This window comes from Piliocolobus tephrosceles, chromosome 12 (assembly GCF_002776525.5).
Source record: "Piliocolobus tephrosceles isolate RC106 chromosome 12, ASM277652v3, whole genome shotgun sequence".
Lineage (NCBI taxonomy): Eukaryota > Metazoa > Chordata > Mammalia > Primates > Cercopithecidae > Piliocolobus > Piliocolobus tephrosceles.
In genome coordinates this window covers 117845575-117853579 of record NC_045445.1, presented here as the reverse complement: position 1 = coordinate 117853579, position 8005 = coordinate 117845575, and positions in this window count along the sequence as shown.

The window sequence follows — 8005 nt, the reverse complement described above, 5'->3', positions numbered from 1 at the left end:
CCCCACACAGAGTCCCTACTGGAGTACCACCTAGTGGAGCTGTAAGAAGAAGGCCCCCATCCTCCAGACCCCAGAATGCTACATCCACCAACAGCTTGCACCTTGCACATGGAAAAACCTCAGACACTCAATGCCAGCCTGTGAAAGCAGCTGGAATAGAGGCTATACCCTGCAAATCACAGGGGTGGAGCTGCCCAAGACCATGGGAACCCACCTCTTGCATCAGCGTGACATGGATGTGAAACCTGGAGTAAAAGGAGATTACTTTAGAGATTTAAAATTTGACTGCCCAGTTGAAATTTGGACTTGCACGGGCCCTGTAGCCCCTTTGTTTTGGCCAATTTCTTCCATTTGGAGTGGTTGTATTTACCCTATGTCTGTACCCCCATTGTATCTAGGAAATAACCCATTTGCTTTTGATTTTACAGGCTCATAAGCAGAAGGGATTTTCCTTGTCTCAGATGAGACTTTGGACTGTGGATTTTTGAGTTAATGCTGAAATGAGTTAAGACTTTGGGGGACTGTTGGGAAGGCAATGATTGGTTTTGAAATGTGAAGACATGAGATTTGGCAGGGGCCAGGGGTGGAATGATATGGTTTGACTCTGTATCCCCACCCAAATTTCATCTTGAATTTTACTCCCATAATTTCCATATGTTGTGGGAGTGACCTGGTGGGAGATAATTGAATCATGGGGATGATTCTCCCATATTGTTCTCATGGTAGTGAACAGGTCTCACGAGATCTGATGGTTTTATCAAGGGTTTCCGCTTTTGTGTCTTCCTCACTCCCTCTCTACTTGCTGCCATCTATGTAGGATGTGACTTGCTCTTCCTTGCATCCACCATGTTTGTGAGGCATCCCCAGTCACGTGGAAATGTAAGTCCAATTAAACTTCTTTATTTTGTAAATTGTCCCCCAACTCGGGTTTATCTTTATCAGCAGTGTGAAAATGGGCTAATACAACTTCATTAGCATTGTTCATAAGAAATTTTGGTGTATCTTATCTAGAATAAACTTGTCTATAATTGCTCACTGTATCAGCCAGGATTTAGTTAGAACACAGAAGTAACACTAGTAATTTGAGTAGAGAAGATGAAGATAAAGAATTAATCACCAATAAACATACTTAAGTACTAAAAGGTGTAAAAGAAAACTCTAAGGGGTTCAGAGATAGCAGGTTTTAAAACAAACAGCCACAATATCTAGGCTGAAGAGAGCTGACAATGTAAGAACAATAACTTAGCAGAGGATCCTCTCAAGATTGAGGTTCAGATCTCTTTAAAGAGAGCAGCAACAGGCAGCTTCCAGGGGCAAAGACACTTGCCAGAGGGCACAGATCATAGCTGGTGGGACCGCAAGTAGTGAGAATATGATGTGAGAGTATGGCTGACTGGAGCTGATTCATGAGGGCCAGTAGGCTCAGGTGCTGCTTTATAAGAAAAGAGAACAAAAACCTGAAGGGAAAGTGCCTTCCTGCTGCTATTGCCTTGCAGTTTCCCTCAAGCTCTTACTTTAGTTGAAGCATTATGCCAACTGGCAAAGCAGAAATGTTTACAGAGTGTGCCTCTGATATCACAAAGAAAGGCAAATAATAAAAGAAAGATACAGGGCTGAGAGTCAAGAAACAAGTAATTGACACACTCATATATATGATTAACCTATCTTAGGTGCTCAAGTTTTTTTTTTTTTTCTTTAATGTAATGGCCAATATATGTTTTCTTTCATCCTCTAAATCAAGGCTAATAAACTTGCATGATCCTAAAAGCCCAGAAGATTACCCAAATGAGTAAAACAGGACAGCTATAAGACAACAAGGAGTGGGATGAATCATGGTGAAGCAGAGAGAACAAGCCTGACTTCCTAAAAGTGATCCAATTCATAAATATATGTCTGTAGTCTGTATGGGGAGCCAGTTCACAACTGGTGCATGGAAACCCAATAGTACTGTGCTCATAATTATAAAACTAGATAATGAAGCTGTCTACAAGCCAGAGGATTTTATTTCGTTGTGTGGCTTTTGGGGGATTTTTGTTTTGTTTTGTTTTTGGTGTGGCCAGTGAAAACTATCATTCTCAAGTTAGCTATGGAACCACAGATTAAATTACTCATCCAGTAGATTGGAAAGGATTTATCATTTATCCACTGTTTAAATGTCTCCTGTGAGTCTTCTGGATAAATAATTCATAGTATTTAACCAGATATATGTGCAGGTAGGTTTTTAGCTAATTGAAAGTAATCATTTTTAATTTTGTGTTGGAAACAAAAGAAGTAAAGGAAGCAAGGTTTCTTGTATTTTAATATTCTACATGTTATGCCTAATTTGAATTAGGATACATTTCCACATTGGCAATTCCCTTGTTTATGATTTAAACAGCAATGACAATAGTAGTATCAGACTCTATTACAACTACTTTGTGAAGGTAAAAAAAGAAATAACCACTTAAAGCATTGTAATTACATCAATGTTATTAAATCCTCTACCTGTGTTTTTAAAGGTCAAAATTCGAACATTAATTACCTTCCTGCACTGAAGCATGAAATGGCTTCAAAGTCCTTAGCTAAACAAGGATTGTGACTAAATTAGTGAGGGTGAAAACTAGACCTGAGAGCAACTACGACAAGATTTGGCTGTAAACGACAGAAGTTATGTTATATAGAACCATATGTTTAGTATTCTCAAAAAGGACTTTATTTCATGTGACTTTATTTTTCTTTTGAATGAAGGTAATTTGTTCAATATATAACTAAATGTATTTTACATTTTCTATCTTATAAGATTGTTCATGTGTGTACAAAACTGAAACTCTCTTAGTAAAACCTTTGGTTCCAATTTCTGGTTTGGAAAATATCTTCATTATAACTATATAATAGCAATATCACATTTGTCCACAGTTGAAAAACAAAAGTCGTCTTAGGTATCTAGGTTTTAAAATGAAGTACATTAGATGTATTCTACAAAGTGTCACAAATGTACTTACTCCTATTTAACTTTTGTAGTTCAGTTAGAACACAGAGTGGTATGGTAGGAACTCAGAGGCTCTTATCACACAAGACTACTTTCAAACTCTAGCCATGCCTTATGCTACTGATGGTAAATACACCCACTTGCTGAGCCCGGGTTTTCTCATCTGGAAAGACAATATTTAACTTGTAGAGCTAAAGTGAAGATGAAAAGATACACTTCATGAAAACCACTCAAAACGGTGCTTTGTACAATAAACATTGGCTTTTTAATTTGAAATACACCATGATTTTTTACTTGAATACACCATGGGATTTTAGATCTATGTATTAGGAGTAAAACAATGTAATAATGTAGACTATTTTAGGTTAAATCAGACACTTTTATTTTTTATTTTATTTGAGACAGAGTTTCACTCTGTCACTCAGGCTGGAGTGCAGTGGCGTGATCTCAGCTCACTGCAACCTCCGCCTCCCAGGTTCAAGCGACTCTCCTGCCTCAGACTCCCGAGTAGCTGGGACTATGGGTGATGGGGTTTCACCATGTTGGCCAGGCTGGTCTCGAACTCCTGACCTCAAGTGATCCGTCTGCCTCAGCCTCCCAAAGTGTTGGGATTAAGGAGTGAGCCACCACGCCTGGCCACTTATTTTATATTACAACAAATTTGTTTCCTTTTCCATTTATTTCATCCCCCACCCTCTGCTAGTTGCTACCTTCCATTTTGTACTACTTACTTTTATATTTTGTTTTCTGTAGATCACCCTGCATCTTTTTCCGATCACTTCAAATATTCTTAAAATACCTGTGGGAACTTTTGTTCTTTGTATTAGTCTGTTTTCATATTGCTGTAAAGAGATACTTGAGACTGGGTAATTTATAAAGGAAAGAGGTTTAATTGACTCACAGTTCTGCATGCTGGGGGGGCCTTAGAATACTTACTCTCATGGCAGAAGGGGAAGAAAACACGTCCTTCTTCACAAAGCAGCAGAAGATAGAACTGCAGAGAAAGGGGGAAGAGCCCCTTCTAAAATCGTCGAATCTCATGAGAACTCACTCACAAGAACAGCATGGGCGGACCACCCCCTTGATTCAATCACCTCCCATGAGGTCCCTCCCCCAACACGTGAGGATTACAATTCTGGTTATAATTCAAGATAAGATTTGGGTGAGGACACAGAGCCAGACCATATAAGTCTTCCACTCCAAAACTGAACATATGTTTTCATGAGGAGGCTTTCTGACCTAAAAAATCAGGTTCATAGTTGGACATCACCGTTTATTCATACCAAAGTCCATGACTATGACTATAAGGGAAAAATCAAGTCTAATTCAGCACTACTGATCAGTAGGAAGTCTATATAACTAAACAGATAAACATATGCTCAACTCTCATATATTATTACTTTAAAAGACTAACTGGTAGTGTCTTTCCATCATACACGCAACTTATTGACTGATTGTGATAATGCCTAAGTGTACAATTTTAAAGAATGTTTAAATGACTTCAGAGCACTATCTCACTCACCTTCATTGTAGTGGCTATATTTCACATACATCATCTAAGTGCAAGATGAAAATGAGTTAACATGAAAAGAAATTATAATGCTATGGGAGGCACCATCAACAAATGACAGAAAAGGGCAGCAAAAGCGAGGCAACTGCAATCATCCAGACAGAATTTCTTTTTCTTTCTTTTTTTTTGAAACAGAATCTCTCTCTGTCGCCCAGACTGAAGTGCAGTGGCGTGATCTCGGCTCACTGCAACCTCCACCTCCCGGATTCAAGTGATTCTCCTGCCTCAGCCTCCCCAGTAGCTGGGATTACAGGTGTCTGCCACCATGCCCGGCTAGTTTTTGTATTTTCAGTAGAGACGGGGTTTCACCATGTTGGTCAAGTTGGTCTCGAAATCCTGACCTCAGGTGATCCACCCTCCTCAGCCTCCCAAAGTGCTGGGATTACATGCGTGAGCCACTGCATCCAGCCCAGACAGAATTTCTAAGTAAGGGTTTAAGTTCTCGTGGCTTCTCTCCGAAGATCTTCTTCTACCTATTATCAGGCCCTCTTACTTGCAACCCCACCGCCATCATTCCACCAACCTCATGCATCCGGATCAAAATTCCCTGACAAGGATAATCCAAAAGTTCTCTCCCCTTTCAGTAGAGACAAACTCCCATTTCCTCAGTTCATCTCTTCTTGGTGACCAGTATTATTTGAAAGGAAAGAAGGAAGAATATCTAATTTAGTAATTCTGACTAATGTGTGAACATTTCTGTTGGTACTAACAGTTTAAAAGAAGAATATTGTAAATTAACCTTTACAGATAGTATCAACACCTTTAAGAATTATACTACTGGGATCCCAGAACTGCCTGTCCTGTGCTGAATATAGACTTTCATCTATCACCTGATGAGAAAACATTTGGAGCTTTCTCATGATGGTGCTGCCTGCCAGCCAACAGTTGCATTTTCAACGTTTTGCCATCCTAATTTGCCCATAGCACTGTTGGTAAAATATTTATAGTTTGTTGTACTTTTCCCTCATTATTTCATAAGAGAAAATATACAGAAAAATGAAAGAGAAGAAGGTGAGGGTCAAATTGAATACAATTAAGGCAAAGATTGACACCATCATGTATGCCAAAAAAATACCCTCATTGGACTTACATAACAATAACAGGTTCAACCATTTAGGAAAAGGATATTAATGAATGCACATTAGTAACTGCATGTTAAAAATAAGAGCCTGTTGCAAGTGTCTTCTAAAGGCACAAAGAAAATAAGATGCCAATAGAGGTTTGAAATCATGATGCAAGAACCATCAAGTTTACATGATTCTTAATCCCTCATCAAGTTAATAAAATGATTCGAAGTTGAAACGGGAAAGGAATGTTTGAGAAAGCCATTTGTGTGCTAATGGCACACAAGGTGGAGTGATGGAGGTGCTTCTCCTTTGAACTGAACTCCACAGAAGGACTTTAAAAAGCTAATATGTGTCCTCTGCAGTTTGGGGGACATAATGAGTTAGTGTCCAACTCTCACCTGGAAATCTAAAGGGCAATAAACAGGCTAGGCAGAACACAGAATGGGAGAACAAGAATATGTGGCAGGTTGAGCAGCCTACACTCAATACTTGGCAAAGCAAAAACAAGCACTTTTTTCAAGAAAGGGGAAGAGAGAGAGAGAGAGAGAGAGAGAGCGCACGTTCATGCTGTCACAGGTTTATCTTACATCTTATCCAAAAGACTTGCCTAGAAAAGCTAAAAGACCCAGTAGAAAGGAGAGAGAGAGAGAGAGAGATGTCTGGGGACTGAGGAAGGAGATATAAAACTAGTGGTATAGAAGGAGTTTCTGGAGAGAGATCCCAAGAGATCTAGGGTGAAGGAGTGTAGAGGAAGATCCCCAAATTATCTCTGAAAGCACCCATGAGAAGAGACAACTTTAAACATTTGTCATGGCCAGACCAGAGAAAACTACAAGATCAGCATCAGTGAGGTAAGAACTCTTCTGCTCCCCTTGCCTCTTTCTCCTTCATACCTTCCAACCCTGTGAGTATCTGCAAATGTAAGTAACAAGATATGGAAGTAGGACTAGAAGTGCAAAGTGAGGAGAGATTAGAAGCCCCCTCTGTCCCACTGTAGGCAGTTAAAGTGGGAATGTCTCAGACTGGGAAAAATTTAGCTATTAACTTTCAGAGGAACTGAGTCAATAATCAACGAACCCCTGGCTTTGAGAAGCCTGTGGATAGAAATTAGAGGTTTCAAGAACTTGAATGGGAAAAAAATAGTTACACATATGTCTTCATGGGCTTCTAACTGAAATGTAGCCTCTCCTTTAATTATGAATGCAGGTGACACGACACAGTAATATTGGCAGTACCTGTGCAGAAAAGAGTTAACATAGTAGGTCTGAGACTGCTATCCTTAGGATGGCCTGCTCAGAAGGTTAGGTTTTGGCTGGCATCTGGGAACTTCGATTTTGAGAGTGTCCTCAACCTTCCCTAACTCATAGGGGCGACTCACTGTGCCTGGACAGTTTGTGCAAACAACATAGTTCACACCGAGCACCTACTTCCTTTTTGTGTGTTTGGAATTTTGGTACATGCTAGGTAGAGGGTACCTACGTGACCAGCTCTCTATAAAAGCCCTAAGGGTGGAATCTATAAAGGGTTTCCCTGAGCAGAAATAATGACACACGTGTTGCTGAGTTTTTATTGCTGGGAAAAGAGTATATCCTCTGTGACCCCTCATGGGAGGACGAGACTGTAAAGTGGCCTGCATGTGGAGGCCTGTGTGTTTTCTCCCTATGACCCAGCCTTATACCCTTAGTATATCGCCATAATGTACAACTGTGAGTACAAGTACCTGTGGAGTGCTGTGAGACGTTTTAGCAAATATCTGAATACGAGAGTGGTCTTGGGAACAACGACACAATGGTGGCAGTGGTGAGATTTGCTAGAAAGACCTCAATTCACTGAAATCTAGCTGCAGTATTATTTGGGGAAAAGAAAGAGAGAAGGGCAGGGAATTATGAAACCCCGGTACTTGGGTGGCTATGGAGTTAACCATAATATGAAACAGCAACTGAGCTGCTGTCTGTGATCAGAGGTAAAAAGTTACCTATTGAATTTGGAAATGGTAGATTCATCCCAGGAGAGCTGGCTCTCTGGATCCGCTAGGTGCTTTTGACCATACAGAGTTGGCTCTGCTGAAGTGGGGTGAGGTGGGAGAGGAAATAGTAGCATAGCCTAGGTGATGATAGCTTTGTTTTTTTGTAGTCTCTCCCCCTCCCTAACACCCTCGCAGGAGGAAAAAGGGCCCAAACATTCTGTACAATGGGCTTTGGATGTGCCAAATATCATAAAATGTAGCTTGTAGTTGTTCTCTCCTCCAAGTAGAGAGAAAAAAAGAATTAAGTCTGTTTCCAGGGCTGGAGCAAGGATTTCGATAAAGCAGAGGAGAAAGAAAAGAAAGAAAGAAAGAAAGAGAAAGAAAGAAAGAAAGAAAGAAAGAAAGAAAGAAAGAAAGAAAGAAAGAAAGAAAGA